Source organism: Rhinolophus sinicus, linkage group LG03 (genome assembly GCF_036562045.2).
Source record: "Rhinolophus sinicus isolate RSC01 linkage group LG03, ASM3656204v1, whole genome shotgun sequence".
Taxonomy (NCBI): Eukaryota; Metazoa; Chordata; class Mammalia; order Chiroptera; family Rhinolophidae; genus Rhinolophus; species Rhinolophus sinicus.
In genome coordinates, this window is record NC_133753.1 from 137874264 (window position 1) to 137893306 (window position 19043).

General features: G+C 35.0%; 1 protein-coding gene and 1 long non-coding RNA gene across 5 annotated transcripts in view; one reads left to right on the top strand and one right to left on the bottom strand.

Moving 5' to 3' along the window:
- The window catches only part of ARB2A (ARB2 cotranscriptional regulator A), a 398527-nt gene that overhangs the window by 366429 nt on the left and 13055 nt on the right, over positions 1-19043 (top strand). The gene's annotated exons all lie outside the window — the stretch shown is intronic.
- Positions 1-19043, bottom strand: part of LOC109434639 (uncharacterized) — a 44392-nt gene that overhangs the window by 830 nt on the left and 24519 nt on the right. The window lies entirely within an intron of this gene.

Consider the following 19043-nt stretch of genomic DNA (forward strand, 5'->3'; position numbering starts at 1 on the left):
TACGGTGACTGTTTAAATTTTAAAAAATTTATTACAGTAAAAGACAAATTGCCGTTAATCCCCCTGAAAATATTCCCCCTCGCTTAGAACACACTTATCTCATTGTCCTTGTTACTTTCTGAAACAGTTCTGAAGTCCTCTTTCATGAATATCTTTAGTTGCACTGTCATGGCTTCTTCAATGTCCTGAATCGATTCAAAATGTTTACCTTTCATGGTTATTTTGACTTTGGGGAAGAGCCAGAAGTCGCACGGTGCCAGATCTGGTGAATAAAATAGATAAGGACACACCGTAATGTTTTTACTGCGATGTGTGACACGGAGCCTTTCCATCGTGATCACAAAATACAGTGAATGCTGCTGCCGAGTGCCATCCAACGGAAAGGCAGGGATCTTCAATGGGGAAGCAGCGTGTTGAACCTTAGTAACGGTGTGTGATAAGTTTCAACTTGTTCGGTGCAGTCAGTCGGGTGTGAGCTACAGTTGAGAGAAGGTGTGTTTTAAAGTGTGCCCTAAATCATCCTCCATCATGACAACGCTCCATGTCACACATCACTTCTGGTGTGGCAATTTCTGTCAAATAAAAACATTACGGTGTGTACTCATCCACCTCATTCACTGTTTCTGGAACTGTGTGACTTATGGTTCTTCCCAAAAGTGAAAATAATTCAGGACATCAAGGCAGCCACAACAGCTCAACTAAAGACACTCACAAAAGAGGACTTCCAGAACTGCTTCAAAAAGTGGCAAGAATGATGAGATAAGTGTGTTCAAAGTAAGGGGTAGTATTTTGAGGGGGATTAATGGCAATGTGTCTTTTACTGTAATACAATTTTTTATCATACCTCATGCATTCCCACCAACAGTGCACAAGAGTTCCTTTTTCTCCACAGCCTCACCAACACTTATTATTTCTTGTCTTTTTGATGATAGTCATCCTTGCACGGGTGAGGTGATATTTCACTGTGGTTTTTATTTGCATTTCCTTGATAATTAATTATGTTGAACACCTTGTCATGTACCTATTGGCCATTTTATGTCTTCTTTGGAAAAATGTCTATTCACTTCTTCTGCCCATTTTTTAATCAGATTTTTTTGTTGTTGTTATTGAGTTGTATGAGTTCTTTATGTTTTTTGGATAGTAACGCCTTATCAGATACGTGATTTGCAAATATTTTCTTTCATTCCATAGGTTGCCTTTTAATTTTGTTGTTGGTTTCCTTTGCTGTGCAGAAGCTTTTTAGTTTGATGCAGTCCCACTTGTTTATTTTTATTTTTGTTACCTTTGCTTTCGGTGTCAAATCAAAAAAAAAAAATTGCCAAGCACATATCAAGGACCTTGTCCCCTACGTTTCATTCTAGAACTTTTACAGTTTCAGGTCTTACGTTCAAGTATTTAAACCATTTTGAGTTGATTTTTTGTATGATCTAACTAAGATAGGAGTCCAGTTTCATTCTTTTGCTTGTGGCTGTCCAGCTTCTCCAACACTATTGAAGAGATTATCCTTTCACCATAGCATATTTTTGACTCCTTTGTCAAAAATTAATTGACCATATATTTATATATGCGTAGGTTTATTTCTGATCACCCTATTCTGTTCCGTCAAGCTATGTGTCTGGTGTCTCTTATGATGTCAATACCATATTGTTTTAATTACTGTAGGTTTGTGATATACTTTCAAATCAGGAAGTTCTTTCTTTGTTCTTTCTCAGGATTGCTTTAGCTATTCAGCATTTTTTGTGGTTCCATATAAATTTTAGGATTGTTTGTTCTATTTCTTTGAAAAATGCCATTAGAATTTTAATAGGAATTGCATTGAACTGTAGATGGCTTTGGGTAGAATGTACGTTTTACCAATTGTAATTCTTCCGATCCATTAACACAGAATGTCTTTCCATTTATTTGTATCTTCTTCAGTTTCTTTCATCAAGGTTTTACAATTTTCAATGTATAGATCTTTCACCTCCTTGGTTAAATATATTCCTAGGCATTTTATTCTTTTTGATGCTATTGTAAATTAGAGTGTTTTCTTAATTTCTCTTTCTGATATTTTTAACATTTTTATTGATGATCCATAAAACCCTGTATGGAGGGAGAGGAGACAAATACAATACAATAAAATAAAAGCCTATAGTACTATAATGTTATTTCATGACTAAGTGATAAGACATATAGGAAACCACGTTGATTTTTATAATAACTTCCTATAACTTGATTATAACCAAAGATGAAAAATGTAGAAAATGGATCATTTAAATGTACCTTAAGCAAGTCTGTTAAATATCATTGTCTCAAGCACATTTTTGGCAGGAATTGAGTATTAGAGAATTCAAAGCTAAGACCTCTGCTGAGAATCTTAAGTGGCCATATGTCATGTTATTGACTAAGAGAGATACCAGACAAGCTAAATAGTACAGTTGGTATATTCCATTAGAAACGTGAAGAAGCCTAACTTAAAATCAGATAGTAGGCCAGTCAACCTTCACAGAGAAAAAGTTATATGTATCTTTATGCTGATCTAATGTAGATAATAGCCAATTATTTACTAAAAACCTATAAAAAATAAAAATCATTGTTTTAAGAAAACATTATGACATTATGTAGCAAATATAGTTACTATGTTTTCAGCAGAAGTGTTTCTATATTTGTTTACTTTGCTAAAGGTACAGTATAGTAGAAATAGACTGTCAGTATAATTTGGAAAGTTTGTAATGCACTGTCATTTTCATTATAGGTAGAATTTATGTATTTAAATAGAATGTAACATTGAAACTTCATTTTAATGCCATTTACTATAAAGTGCAATTTGGAATAAGGCAGGTGTGTCTTGGGTCCCTTCCAAGGGGGCATTAGTACTATAATCTCAAGGATGAGCCCTGTGTCTTGTTTCTGTTTATATTCCCACTGCCTATCAGTGTCTGGCATATACAAGGCACTGAGGAATTGCTTGAACTAAAATGAAATGAACTCTTGTAAGGTTATTCCACAACGTATATTCTTCAGGACAGCATTGTACTTAGCCTACAAGACACTGAATTTTTCTATTATTTAACATCTCTGCATTAGGAAGTAATCATCATATCCGTTTTTATACTATATTTTATGTTGATTGCTGACAAAGTGTAAGACCTGTATGACAGATCAAATATGACACATCTAGAAGAAAGCCAGAAAGGCCCAAAGGAGCTTACTATCCAGCTTCCTTCATAGCAGCCTAATACACTGATCTTGCCAATAGAAGCTATATCCCAGTTTTCCCACTTCTAGCCCACTCTTTCAGAGAATTGTAGCAGATTCCCAACAAATTCAAAAGTATGCAGATTGGTTGGGATTTGTTACTATTTTCTGTGGCCTGTCGGAGGCCACAGTTTCTATGGTATTAATATTCCACTCATTTTATCTCAGATCTACAGATATTGGAGAGTGTTAACTTACTCATGTATGTATCCAATGCTCAGTCTCCTCTCTGACATATGGATGGAGACAGTGTGAAAGAATGAAAAAGACGTGGAAGGTCCCTGACTTTAAGCTTTAACTGACAAATGTATAGCCCTGGTAAGCCTTGTTGAAAAACAGGGTTCCCCAAAAATAAATGTTTTTTTAACTATGTAAGTGATTATGTAAGTCCCTAAAGCTGCATCCTTGAACAAATTTCAAAACATCTGCCATATAGTGTGGATAGTGTTGGTCTTTTTTTTTTTTTTTTTTTGGCGAGGGTGTGGGGAAGAGACAAAAAAAAGATGTGTAGTGTTCCATTTGTGTTTGTTTCTTTTTAAATCTATTTAAATGTGAAAATATTAAAAATCAAAATAGTGAATAGTGTTTTATTTCTTATTTTTACTATACTTTTTTCAAAATAAATGAATAGTACATGAATCTTTAAAATTATTTCTATGGAATAGAAATAACTCTGTTTAGTTGAAGTCCTATTAGTACACAAACCATGAAGTAGCATTGAAATCGGTTTTTTAACCAAATGCACAGTTAAAATTATGTTTCTTGTATTTCCAAAAGCTTTTAACAATCATATTTCTGATAATTTTACTGAAAAGATTGGGTCACTGAGAATAACAGGCTTATCAGAAGGTTAGAAGTAAAACGTACATTATCTTGTCATTTTTAGTATTTACAACTTAACACATTTTTTGAAAAGCACTTAAAGAATTTTTGAAAATTTTTTTTAGTTTTTCATGGTAGTATTTTTTTCCTCTGGAAAACATAACATTTGAAGTTAAGTATTTATCTCAGAAAATGTCTATATTTTGTTTTTTGTTTTGTTTTGTTTTAATTTATTTTTTAAATTTATTGGGGTGACAATTGTTAGTAAAATTACATAGATTTCAGGTGTACAATTCTGTATTACATCATCTATAAATCCCATTGTGTGTTCACCACCCAGAGTCAGTTCTCCTTCCATCACCATATATTTGATCCCCCTTACCCTCATCTCCCACCTCCCAGCCCCCTTACCCTCTGGTTATATTTTGTTTTTAATTCAACATTTACTGAATTCCCACTGTTTCAGAAGTCTGTACCAGTCAGTCAGTCAATCAATCAGCAAATGTTGATTACATGCCTGCTGTGTGCCAGGCACTGTTCTAAGCACTGGGATGGGATATAGCAGCAGAGATAGCAAAATTCCTGCCCTGAAGGAGCTTGCATTTTAGTCAGAGTAGATGGACAATAAACATATAAGTCCTCCCCCAAAAAGTTAGTATATAAAGAAACAAATAGATTATTTCAGGTGCTAGGTAAGCATTATGACAAACAATTAACAAGATAATGGGTTGGAGAGTGGCTGGCAGGAAATGAGGGAGCGGTCATTCTCCTTTCGCTAATTTTTTTCACACTTTTCGGCTGCTTTGTCCTGCTATTGCTACCCCCCTTCCTTGAACTACATGAAGACAACTTGCTCTCTTTGTACCGCAGAGCAATGTAACATAGCTGACCAAGTTGTTTTCTTCAGGAGAAGTGATAGAAATACAGTAGGTCCAACCACATTTCTCGCCCCTTCCCTGTGCATTGCCAGCTGGTTGTAAAAGGTGAAACTTCCCACGTGTTCCCCACCACCACTTAATATTCTCTAAGGCATAGAAGATGCCAAGCAGCAAAAACAAAAATCCACAAGTATTTCCACTACATAGGAAATATTTGAAGTTGATACCAGGTTTAAGTACTCAGGCACCTAGAATGATAAAGTCACTGAACATAGTGAGAAAAGTGTGAAAAATGGATGGATATGAGGCAAAGTATTCAATTTTCTATTACCGCTATATTATAAAGCTGTCCTATATATAGTCATTTATATATATAAAAGCTGCCCTGTGTGTGTGTGTGTGTGTGTAGTCATTTATATGCAAATGATAATATTAACTAAAACTCAAGCTCTTAGAGGGAATTAGTTAGAGAGTAAAGAACACTAAAATCCCATGTATCTGAAACTGGCAATTAATATTCCCATTTGGATGGTACCTCAGAATGTATGAAATACGTTCATATATATCGTCTTATAGAGCCCTCAAGAACAAAGATATGAATAGGTGCTATTATTATCTCCATTTTATGCATAAAGCAACTGAGGCTCAGCCAGGGGATTTATACAGAATCATACAGCTAGAAAGTGTTACAACGAGATGTCTCACCCAGGGTTTATGTCTACAGGTCCGATGTGCTTCCCACTACATGTAGCTACAATAGATATTTTCGAGAGGAAGCAGACACAAAGAGAAGTGCAGAGACGATAGGACTGTGACTCTGAAGCTATGTCTAACATGTCAGTGAGGAAGTAATCAACATGGTCAGTTAGCGACAGAAGGCTGCCAGGATAAGAACAGAAAGATGGCTCTCAGATTCAGTCAGAAAACTGATCGATGATTTTAAGAAGGAATGTTTCTAAACAGCAAAGTGGTGATGATAAAAGTTTTGCAGTTATCGAGGAAGAACTTAATTTTCTTTAATGGAGGGTTTAATGCCGAAAGTGCATTCCAGTAATTTTATGAACAAACAGGCATTAATAGTTCAATAGGTAGTCACGATAAGTAATAAATTTGGGAAAACATGAGCATGCTAAAAGGGACGAGGATACTACAATAGAAATATAATGATATCAAAGAGGAAAAAAACAGTTTTATGTGATGTTCTCACAACTAGGCATTCTAAAGTAGAAAGTACATTTCTGGGATCTGTTGAAAAGGAAGTATAGACACCAGGGAGACTTGTCAAGCTGAAGAGTTCTAGAAACCATAACAGAGGCTTCCATACCATTCTCCATGACTGTGTGGTATAGTAGTGACCGTGAGTGAACAGAGAGGACCACAGACTTCACCATAGAGGGAGTTCATCCAAGTTTCCACTATTACACAAAGCCCTTGCTGCCATCACCATAAACGCTCTCCTGCTGGCCTCCAGGGAACTAGATGCCATTCAGCGTCTCGAGAAGGTCATTACTGTAGAAAACTACACAGAACCACCAGTTTCCTTTTTTCTTTTGTTTTCCGATTTTCTGAACACCACTAGATTGCTTTTCAAGGATAAAGGCAAAAATGTCTCTTTCATTCTTGTTCCTCACACCTAGCACAGTGCCTAGCATATAGCAGCAACTCAATAAATGTGTATTGAATTAAACTAAATTATTTTAAGATGCAAAATCTTGCCCCTATCTTAGTCAGTCATTCATCCCTATACTCAATATACTGACATTAAAGCCCAAAACCTGAGTTTGAGTCCAGACACTGCCACTTGCCAATTCTTTGACTTTGGTCAGTTCATAATTTGACCTCTGTGGCCTCAGTTTCCATGTCTATCACTTAAAGATAACGGCTTCTGCCTTACCAACCATACTGGTTTGTTATAAGGATACAATGTGATAATACATGTGAAGTTACCAAGTGCTATACAAATAACTATTTTTCTGTGGCACCAGTAGTGCCAAGATGCTACAGTGGTAGATAGATTCCTTGGTCATGTGTAAATGCTGTATTCAATAAAGGTAAGCAGGCTTCTTGTGAGCAGGTCTTCTCAGAATCTTTCACTTGGAAATTAATATTGTGAAAGGGTGAGAATGGGCGTGAATGTCTTCTTTTTCTATATGCCCCAAAGAAAGCAGCCAGTTCATATAAGCTGCACCAACCTATTCAAATAATAATCGCCATTCTTTTTTCAAGCAGGACCATGTACCTGGAACTACACTTGCACTTTACATACATCAACTTTAGTTCTCATTACAAACTGCGATGTAGGTATTATTGCCATTCGTCCCTTCCTTTACCAATTGAGAGAGAGAGAGAGAGAGAGAGAGAGAGAGAGAGAGAGAGAGAGAGAGAGAGATTAACTTGTTCAAGGTTACAGCTAGTAAATAGCATTTTACATTTAAGGAAACTAGCATTGAGAAATAAGTAACTTAAGCAATATTTGCTCTTTCTCACTTTCGTTCTCTCCTTTTTTCCACCCTGCTACAACTCCAGTTTATATATATGTAACCTCTAGACCAAAATTTTCCAAAGTGTGTTTTGTGAAATAAAAGTGCTCAAAACCTCCCCAAGAGAAACGTATTGGTCATATATGTTTGGGAGATGGCACATATCGAAATCCTCCCTTCAGCCTGTCACAGTGCCCATTAGCACATTGAAGCCTTTGAGAAAAGCTGCAGGAAGGAGTTTTCTTAACCTTTCAACTAAACCTTGAATCAATAGCTGTTGACATCCCACAAAGCCAGGCGTCCATGGAATAAACTTGAGGAAAGCTTGACTGTTGAATAAGTTCACCGGTAAACGCAATAATCATTATGCCAGTTCCCTAACAGCGGACATAGACCACCATCCTCATCATAAAATACATGTAAAATTATTGAAAACGTACAGTTGGTCTGATAATCTTCTGAAATGTGTTCAACCAATTTCCAAAAATTCTTCAATGTAATTTTCCTAACTCTGACAGCAAGTGATATTATAATAGAAGATGACAGAAATTCAGATCATTTTTATATGAGAAAGTGTACCCTAATAGATGGTTAAATTTATTTTATGTTATTGAAAATTATTATACTGATTATTCAAATTAGTTTAAATCAATGACTTTAAACCAATGTGAGCATTTCCGCTAGGAGGGAAAGCGAGATAGTCTTCTTCCCATTTCCTCTTCTAAAACCAGGAGGAAAATGATGCATAATCAAAGTCCCAGAAGGGGAGGAGATTAATTTTTGTAGCCTCCAATTACTTAGGAGTCATTTAAAACTTTTTTTGGGATGAGGACAGTTTGGTACCAGACTCTATTTGAACGTCCAGTACTTTTGAATCAACTCAAATAAAAAAATGCTACATTGTCTTCTTCTTGGAAAACATTAAGTACATTGCCTGTTTTTGTTATTTCATTGTCATATACAGTATTTTGTTAAAATGTCATCGAGTTTAAATTATTATTATATGCTCATTAGTTCTGCTGCCTTGGGACATAATGACTCATATTAGTAGTCTTCATAATAAAAAGGGTTGGCGAATTTTTACTGAACTGTCCTTTTGGGACTATAATTTTTAATATTCTCTGGAAGCTTTGCCAATCCTTTAGTAATAAAGTGCTGTTACACTGTCTTTATCATTGACAAGTTCCTAAGGACCAGAGCTGTCTGTGTTACCTGTAAATGTTGATCTGACAAGTTCCTTATTGGAGAGTCACCAAGGGTACATGATCAGAATGTAACTATCTCATAAGTAAAAAAGGTGATCTTTTAGCAGCGGTCTCCGCAATTTAGTAGATGAGAAAATCTTCTTGAGGTAGAGTTCCCAAACACTGTTCAATTATTATGGACATATTTTTAGGCTAACTTTTAAATGGTTCAGGACTACAAGAAGGCAAAATAGAAGACTGGTGTAGGCCAATTAGCTCAGTTGCCAGTACTTTCAGGAGGGTTTAATTCCTGGGTAGGTCAATGATTTTGTACAGAGGGGAAAAATATGTCCTAGGGTAATAAGTTTTACTCAATGATATAAATTAAATATATTTGTATATAAAGTATACTTTGAAGATGATTTCATTTTATTTTGACTTCTTTTTTAATTATAAATTTTGCATATAGTGAAATGATCAGACTTCAGTGTACAAATTGAGTTTTGATGAATGTATATGCCCATTGTAACCACTATCCTAATAAAAATATAGAACCATCACCCCCCAGATTTTCTTCTTCCAGCTTGTTCTCCTTGCCCCTCCCCCCATTTCACCCTTGCAACCTCTGTTCTAATTTCTATCTCCATGGATTTTTTTTTCTGTTTTTATCTGTTGTTAAACTTCACATAAATGGCATATGGAACATATACTATTATGTGTTTGGCTTCTGACACATAACAATGTTTTTGAGATTCATCCACGTTGTTACAAGTATCACTAATTCATTCTTTTTAATTACTAAGTAGTATCCATTTTATAAGTATATCACAATCTGTTACTCCATTTTTTCTATTGATGGATATCTGGGCAGTATCCAGTTTTTGACTAATAGGAACAAAGACTCTACTTTCAAGATTTTTTTATCTTTGGGGTTTAGTAGTCTTACCATGATGTGCTTAGTTTCGTTTTCTTTGTATCTATCCTGTTCAGCATTTGCTGGGCTTCTGTGGTTCATGATTCAAATAGTTTTCCTGCCCTATTCTCTTTTTCCTCCCCTTCTGGGACTTTGATTACGCATAAATCATGTAGCGTATATTGTATCACAGGTCACAGGTCACTTGGGCTTTGTTCCTTTTTTCCGAATCTTTTTTTTTTCTCTGTTCTTTAGCTAGGATGATCCTGTTGATCAGTTTCAAGTTCACTGAAGCTTTCTTCTGCCTTCCCCAGTCGGCTATTAAGTCTATGCAGTGAATTTTCTTTTCAGATATTATACTTAATTAGCAGTTCTAGTACCTCCACTTGGTTTTGTTTTTAAGGTTTCAGTTTGTCTGTTAAAATACTCTATCTGTGATTCTTTATGGCCCTCTCCTTAAGACTTTGAACAATGTTTATAGTAGTTGCTTTAAAGTCTTTGCTGATTCTAACATCTGGGTCACCTTTGAGTCTATTTCTATTGTTTTCTTTCCTTTTCCCTCCCCTCTCTTCACTGTGGATTACATTTTCCTGTTTCTTTGCATATCTAGCAGGTTTTTATTACATGGTGGACATGTGGTTGATGAGTTCTTGAGTCTCTGGAATCTGTCATATTCTTCTGAGGAGTGTTGGTTTTTCTTTGGGAGTGTTGGTCTTTCATTTGAATTTTTGGCAGATGACCTTGAATTTGTTCAGACTTGGTTTTTACACCTTTATATGGTGACTTTTGCGTTAGTTTTAGAGCGATCCCTTAGGCTTGGAGTATCATTTTACCCCTAAAGAATGACCTTTATGGGTATTAGTGGGAAGCCCAAGGTGTTTCTCCAGCCTCTCTAATTTGACAAGATTCAAACTCTATAAACTGTCTCTCCCATAGAGAGATGGCAGCTTACGTCTCTGCCAGCTTCTTCAGCTTTCCAGCTGTAGCCTGTACAAATTGAGTTTTGATGAATGTATATGCCCATTGTAACCACTATCCTAATAAAAATATAGAACCATCACCCCCCAGATTTTCTTCTTCCAGCTAGTTCTCCTTGCCCCCCCCCATCTCACCCTTGCAACCTCTGTTCTAATTTCTATCTCCATAGATTTTTTTTTCTGTTTTTATCTGTTGTTAAACTTCACATAAATGGCATATAGAGCATATAGTTGACTACCAGCAACTTGGAGTCTTCCCCATGCAAACATAGTTCAGAATTCATCTAAAAGACTGAGAGGACTCTACATACAGATTTGGAACGTTTCCTCTCTCTGTGTTTGGCTCCCTTTTTTCAGGAATTTTCCTTCCTAGTTTCCAACAGTTCTGGCACCTCCAATCTGCTTCTTTTGATACTTCAAATCAATAACTGCAGCCTTTTGGTTTGGTTCTAGCCACCCTCCACAAGCAGAAAAGAGAATTCTCTCAGGTGAAGAGCCATCCAGTGCAGATCTCTTCTTTGAAGGGTTTAATCTCCCCCAGTTTCTGCCTGCTTTTGGTTTCTCTCCCGTGCCATCAAATGTCTATATGTTATATTTTGTTCAGAGTTTATCATTGTTACCAGTGGGACAGTCAACTGGTTACCAGAACAAGAACCCTCAGTATAGTATATTCTTTAAATGTGTTTATATTGAAATAAGGTTAATTTCCTCATACATTAATGTATTTTTGTGAACAAAAAAGTATATGTTTATATATAGGAAAAAATATATGAAAGGATTTATTTCGATTTGTTATTCCTGAGTGGTAGGATTATTGGTGATTGCAGTTTTTGTTTTTCTACATATCTGTGTTTTCTGCTTTTTTCTACAGCATAGGTTGACAAGTAAAGTTAGTTCTCTCTTTGCTCTCCTGAGCAAATGGTTTTTTTATGATGACTTTATAATAAGATGTGCTTGTTCTTCTTTGATACATCTCATATTATGATTTTACTAGGATAATTGTCTAAAATCCTAGTAGTATATCTTTATGGTAAACTATATAATGCTTTTAGAAATAGGAAAATTGGGACACATTGAAATTAAATGGCTTATCCAGAGTTTCAAGCATATTGATAGAGTAGCCAGAAATAAATCTTAAATTGTAAGTCCCTCAGTTCAGCTGTGTAAACTATTTCTAAGCATCAGCAATGATATATACAGTTAATTCTACAATTTCTAATGGCTATAGAAGAAAATTATTGTAGTTAAATATAAGCCTCAAATATTTTAGAAACCTCACTTTAGTCAGTGGTTTTAATCTCCTCTCCATGAAATCTTTTACTAGAACTCCTGGCAAATAAAAATTTGACTGATTTTAATTTTCCTTCAGATAACCCTCCAAGAACTAACAGAAAGACAGCACGTAGGCACACATGGAGATAGAAATTTCCCTCTTTCCTGGATTGTAAGCTTCTTTGTAAAATAGAGTCAAATGGATATTTGTTATTTAGTGATAGGTAGATAACCTCAGCCAGGAATATTTTAATCATATTCTGATGTTTTTACTAAGATAGTTACTAAAAATGTCATAAAACTCTGTGATAAAATTAATATTACCATTCTGAAGTTTCAAAATGAAAGCAAATGAAACTGTCTTCTAGAAGATACCAAATCTGTCTTTTAAACATCTATAGAAATGGATGAAAATGAAGTGAAATAATTTTTAAATCTTAATAGTTTTTAATATGGGATCCTGGACTAGATTCTATACTGGAGAGTAAAAATGCTGTAAGTACAACTAGCAAAATTGGCATACAAATGGTAGAGTAAAATATACCTTGCAATGTAAAATCTGAATTTGATTACTGCACTGTGGTTACATAAGAAAATTTCCTTGTTTTTAGGAAATACATACTAAAGGACATATATGCAACCTAGTCTCAAATTGTTCAGAAAAAGTAATGTTTGTATATACATAATTATGTGTATACACGAAGTTAAGTGAATGAATGATAAAACAAATGTGACAAATGTTTTTAAAAACTAGCAAATCTGGGTAAAAGGTATTCAGAAGTTAGCTGTATTATTCTTGCAATTTTTTTGTAAGTTTGAAGTGATTTTTAAAATAAATTTTATTTTTTTAATTTAATACTTATGGGTTCATTTTCTTAGAATATATTCAAATCAGTTTTCTCATAAAACGTGAACTAGTCTGAAATAAAGGGTGAAGTATTATCAATTATAGAGTAAATACAGTGTTTTCTCTTACATATATGACATGCAAGTTTAAAATTCAAGCAAAAATCGTTCCCAAATTTTCGCTAATAATTACTGTAGATACTACAGTTTAGTGCCTTAGGGTTGTATCATCCCAGATTTTTAACATTTTCTCTATTTCACCTTTGGAGATAAGAAACAAGACTTTTACTGTTCAGTATATTTCACTGAGGCCCATCCTGGCCCCCTCCCTTTTTTTGGCTATTCTTCCCATGTCAGGAAGACATGTGAGTTATATGACAGTGAAAATGTTGCTTTCCATGTTACAGTCTATAGCAATCTTGTAGTATGTTGGAGTAAATTGTTCTTCCTTTTAAAAATACTGATCTGGAATGGTTACACAGAAATCTTATGTTTAGGAAATGACCTACTGATGGATTATCTCAAGTTAGAAGCATTGACCTTGTGGCTCTTTTCTCCAATCGGTTTGCATTCATGGCTTACGAGAGATTGCTATCTATAGTCAGCTGAGCGCAAATGCTCATCTTTCCACACTCAAGACACATTTAAGGTGCTGTTGTAGCAAAAAAGATAACGATACAGATAGAAATAAAGGATACACAGGTATCTTAGCAGTATCATGTTAACCTATGACATTACTAGTTACTTTCTGTATTGCATCAACTGCTTCCATATCATATCACTGTGGCATGTGTCATCATTTTTAGTTGGTGACATAGCTGCTATGCTAACTTCTGTGTTTAGCATCCGCCTTTAAAAATGTAATACGGAAAACTGAATCTTACAGCAGGTTTTCATCTGACCTTAAAAGATGCAGTTAATGAGGGAATGAAGAGAGGAAAGGAATGCCTACAGAAATTAAATAGAAAAAATGCACTAAATGTTTGTATACTTTTTTGTCTTTGGTACACTATTTACCTGTCAGTAAGAAAAATGCTTTCCAGTCGGGGCTGTTCTTTTATTGGACCATCCATACATCCCAATCTTATTCCTCTTTGGTCAACAGGAAGTAATTGCGAACTTTTCTGAATCCTTTAAAGGATTCAGTCTACAGTTCAGTTGTGGTATATATAGAACATTTATCCTTAGAAAATTAAGTGAATCATTTAATATTTAAACCCATTCTTTGATGCAGTTAAGCTGACCGGCTCAGGAAAAGAATATGCAAATGGAAAAAAAACACTTAATTGCACCAAAACGTCTTCTAAAAGTCCACATTAGACCAAAGATAGCTATCGTTTCCTACTTACTTTACCAACACAAGTTGATGCACTAGGTCTCATATTACTTTAAGACAGAAATAAGCGATCGGCCACTTCAAACTGAAACCCTCAATGGACTTACACTCTCATAGCTCCGTACTGTAGAATTTAAGAGGCTGGCATATGGACTTAGCTACTTCAAAAATTATTTATCAGGAGCCTCCATGTGCCTTATTGCCAGACACTGCCCTAGGCAATAAGAATAAAGGGTGAACAAAACAAAGTCCCTGACCACTGGAATCTGCCATAACCTCAGCAGAATGAGGGTAATACTATTTACTTTATAAAATTATCCTTAGGTTTACATGAATTAATGTATTGAGGTGCCTTTAGTGCCATGCCAGGAACATAGTAAATACTCAATTTTAACTTTTATTTCTTAATGGTGACAATAATTACTAGGAATATGTATTATACCCATATTACAACTTTAAATCCACTTACTTAAAATTGAATTTTACAAATTTTATAATAAATAGGTGTGGGGCTATTTATTGATACTGATTTTTTCTAGTAAATGGGTTATAACATTCTTTATAAAGTATGTTTGTCTTGATACTATAGGTTTTCCTTCATTTACAGCTTCTCTTGGGAAAGTTTTCCATAAATGTTTCCACCAAGGGATATAAATTGTTGGCCCAAAAGCATTGAAATCTGACCAACTGAAGACATCTTATTTTCAATAACCAACATCTTTTTTACTATGCAGATTAATCCTTCACTTTATTTACTCTTGTAAGTAGATTCACAGGCATTTTCATCAGTAGGATTTTTTTGAATTTTCTCTGTAGAATGGAAATAAAATAACTGATGTCATCCACCTATAGTGCTGACCAAATAATATATTTGTGATTCTTTGGGAAATAATTCCCATCCATTGCTACTTTAACAAGATCCAAGTAATAATTCTGACTTTTATTTTAAAACACTTGGGGAAAAATAGAACTTTATGGCCCTATAATTAAATTTAAAATGTTTGCTTAGATCCAGTATACAAGGCAAAAAAAAGTGGTAATAATATGTACTTGCCAAATTTTGTAACACTTGTAAAATATACTTTACATCCATTACAATGTCTCAAACACTAGGAATGCAAATATTTACAAACCCATAAATAAATTTAATTCCAGAGAAGAAAATTTAATTCCTTGAGCAATAATGAAAGACTTCAGCCTGTTGGGCCTTCAGGACAGTTGCAGAAAAGCCCATATGAAAAGATCAATTAGAGATTTGAAATGTCTTTTTAGGATGAAGGTCAGTGTGGATACAGTAAAAATAATGAATTGTAAGTAGTTCTTATTTTCTAGTAATTGTTTAGCCCATCTCTGGTTCTATTCACTTTTTATCATACAAGGTGTAATCAAACAATATGGTGAATGTTTAAATAAAAAGAAATTTATTACAGTAAAAGGCATATTGTCATTAATTCCCCTCTTAATACTCTCCCTCCCTTCGAATACACTTATCCCATCGTTCTTGCCACTTTATGAAGCAGTTCTGGAAGTCCTCTTCTGTGAGTGTCTTCATTCTCCCGCATGACAACACTCCGTGTCACACATCGCTTCTGGTATGGCAGTCTCTGTCAAATAAAAACATTACGGTGTGTCCTTATTCACCTTACAGTCATCCACCTTATTCACAGGATCTGGCACCGTGTGACTTCGGGCTCTTCCCCAAAGTCAAAATGACCATGAAAGGTAAACATTTTGAATCGATTCAGGACATTGAGGCAGCCACAACAGCACAAATAAAGAAACTCACAAAAGAGGACTTCCAGAACTGCTTTGGGAAGTGGCAAGAACGATGGGATAAGTGTGTTCAAAGCGAGAGGGAGTATTTTGAGGGTGATTAATGGCACTGTGCCTTTTACTGTAATAATTATTTTTAATTTAAACATTCACCATATTCTTTGATCACACCTTGTAAATCAGTCCTTAGTGGAGCTTAATTTAAATGCTCATGAGTTTTCTCTGTCCTGATACTCTGAAATATTATCTGGTATTGAAATAATCAGTCCTATCTAATATGTTGTCATATCATTTTCTAAATGAGTCAGTCATAGGAATTTACTACATTTACATGACATATTTGTGAATATGTGTATTTAATTTAAAATCATTACATTTTTATCTTAATGAAAGATACTATTCTATATGTACTCATGGTGTTGTATAAGTTCAGAATCCTTCAAGGATTCTTGCCATATAGAAGGCAGTTGCATTATGGGATTTTTAAAAAGGGGCATTCAGAGAGAAAATGCTTTGGGGGAGAGACCTAGGAATGAAAATAAAGTAGTAACAGAGCGCATGAGAGCAACTCTAGACTTGCAGGCTGAATGTAACAAAAATAGTCTATTTCTGCATTATCTTAACTAGGATGAAAAAGAAATCACAGTTCTAGGAGCATAACTGACATTCCAGAACCTGTCAGTGTCCATCATCAGATGACAGGAAGCCTTCATGACAAGTAGTCAGCAACTAGATGACATTACCTGACCGAGCTAGGTCTTTTTCAAGTGTATTATCAAAACTCAATCAAAATAGGAAATGTGGTAATTTTATGCCAGTTTTATGTTACTCACAATAATTTTATTTATATGATATTTTATTAATTTCATTAGCTAATGGTATGAATACATTTGAGGCTATTTTGTTTATAGTTTAAAGTTTTCTTAAATTTGTGACTGAAAGAAATAAAAGTTATAAGAATCAGAAAAGGTAAAAACAAAACTGAAATTTTTCACATATGATTATTGTTTATATAGAAAATTCAAAATCTATAGATAAATTTTTAGGATGAAAAGGATAATTTAGCAGGGTTGCTGGATACATAATCAGTACACAAAAATCAATTGCATTTCTATATACCAAAAATAAGCAGTTAAAAATCCATTTATAGTAGCATCAAGAAATATGCAGTACTAAAGAAATAAAGCTAAGAGGCGTATTATGTTCACAGATTTTTTTACGCAACATAGTAAAGATGTCAGTTCTCCCCAAATTGATATAGAGGTTTAACATAATTCCTGTCATAATCCCAGCAAGACATTTTTTATAGATGTATACAGTTGGAGTCCCCAAAACCACCCTCACTTCTGATGCCAACTGCAAGTGGGTGTCCCTAAGACCACCTTCAGGTTTGATTATTCTCCAGAAGGACTTGCAGAACTCACTGAAAGCTGACAGTGTCACTCACAGTGACAGTCTAGTACAACAAAAGGATACAGATTAAAATCACCCAATGGAAAGGCGCGTAGGGTAGAATCCAGGAAAGTTCCAAGGATGAGTTTCCAGTTATCCTCTTCCAGTCAAGTCATGGATGGTGCTGTCTTCTCCCAGCAACAATGTGTGAAAATACACACGGAGTATTTCAAACTAGGGAAGCTCATCCAAGCCTTAGTGTCCAGAGTTTTTACTGGGACTCAGTTACACTGGTATGAGTGACCACCTGCTAACTTTAGTCTCCAGATCCTCCAGAGCTCAAGCTGATACCTTTTGGGACAAGGTCAGTCCTTCTCTGTGCAGTAGCTATAAACAAAATTATTCTAAAATTTGTATGGAAAGACAAAGGAACTAGAATACCTAAAACAATTTTGAAGACGAAAGTGGGAGGAATCAGTCTACCCAATTTCAATACATTACAGGCAAAGATGCAGGAAACTAGATCACTCACACATTACTAGAAGGAATATAAAATTGTTCAATGAGTCTGGAAAACAGTGTGAGAATTTCTTGAAAAACTAAACATACAACTAATGTACAGCCCAGCAGTTGCACTCATGGGGACTTATCCCAGAAAAATTAAGAGTATGTCACATAAAAATTTGTATATGAATGTTTATAGCCACTTTACTCATAATAGCCAAAAAAACTGGAAACAACTCAGATGTCCTTCAATAGGGGAATGGTTAAACAAATTGGTACATCTAGCAAACTATTGATACACAACCTGGGTAAATCTCTGGAGAATTAAGCTGAATGAAAACCAATCCCAAAAGGTTGAGTACTGTATGATTTCATTTATATAACATCCTTTTTTTTTCCAATTACAGTTGATATTCAGTATTATTTTATATTAGTTTCAGGGTGTACAGCATAGTGGTTAGAGATTTATATCATTTAGGAGTGATCCCCCACTCCATAAGTCAGGTGGGTACCTGCCACTATACATCATTTTCACAGTTTATTGACTGTATTCCCTGTGCTATATCTGACATCCCCTTGACTATGTTGTAACTACCAATTTGTACTTCTTAATCCCTTCTCCTTTCTCACACAGGCCCCCAACCTCCCACCCATCCAGTAACCATCAGTTCGTTCTCTGTATCTATGAGTCTGTTCCTGTTTTGTTTGTTCATTTATTTTGTTCTTTAGATTCCACATATCGGTGAGATCAAATGGCATTTGTCTTCCTCTGACTTATTTCACATAGCATAATACCTTTATAACATTCTTGAAATGACAAAATTATAGAAATAAAGAACAGATTAGTGGTTGCCAGGGGTTAAAGAAGAGTTGGAAGGGAAGTGGGTGTGGCTATAAAAGGGGAACATACCGTAGTGATCTTTGTGGTGATGGAAATGTTCTGTATCGTAACTGTAGCATTGTCAGTGTCATGGTATTATGGTTGTCATAGTTTCCTATGGTTTTACAATGTGTTACTGTTGGGGAAAATCATAAAGGGGACATAGGAGCAATCTGTGTTATTTCTTACAACTGTTTATGAATCTACAGTTATCGCAAAATAAAAAATCTAATTAGCAATAAATGACTTAATGAAGGAATGAATCTAAAAAATGAAGTACATATCCTCTCTAGAGAAAATAAGACTTCATTAAGAGACAGTAAAGATCTAAATAAATGGCAAGATATAGCCTGTTCATTAATTGAAAGACTCAGTGGTGCATATGTAGCAGTTGTCCTCAAATCGGCCTATAGGCTTCAGTACCACTCCAAATCATTAAGTGACTGGGATCATTTATAATGGCCTCTTTACCACCTCCACTTTCCTCCACTTCCTTCCTCCTGTTGGCTGCAAAGCAACAGTTTGTGATTCTGAAAGTCTGACAAAGAG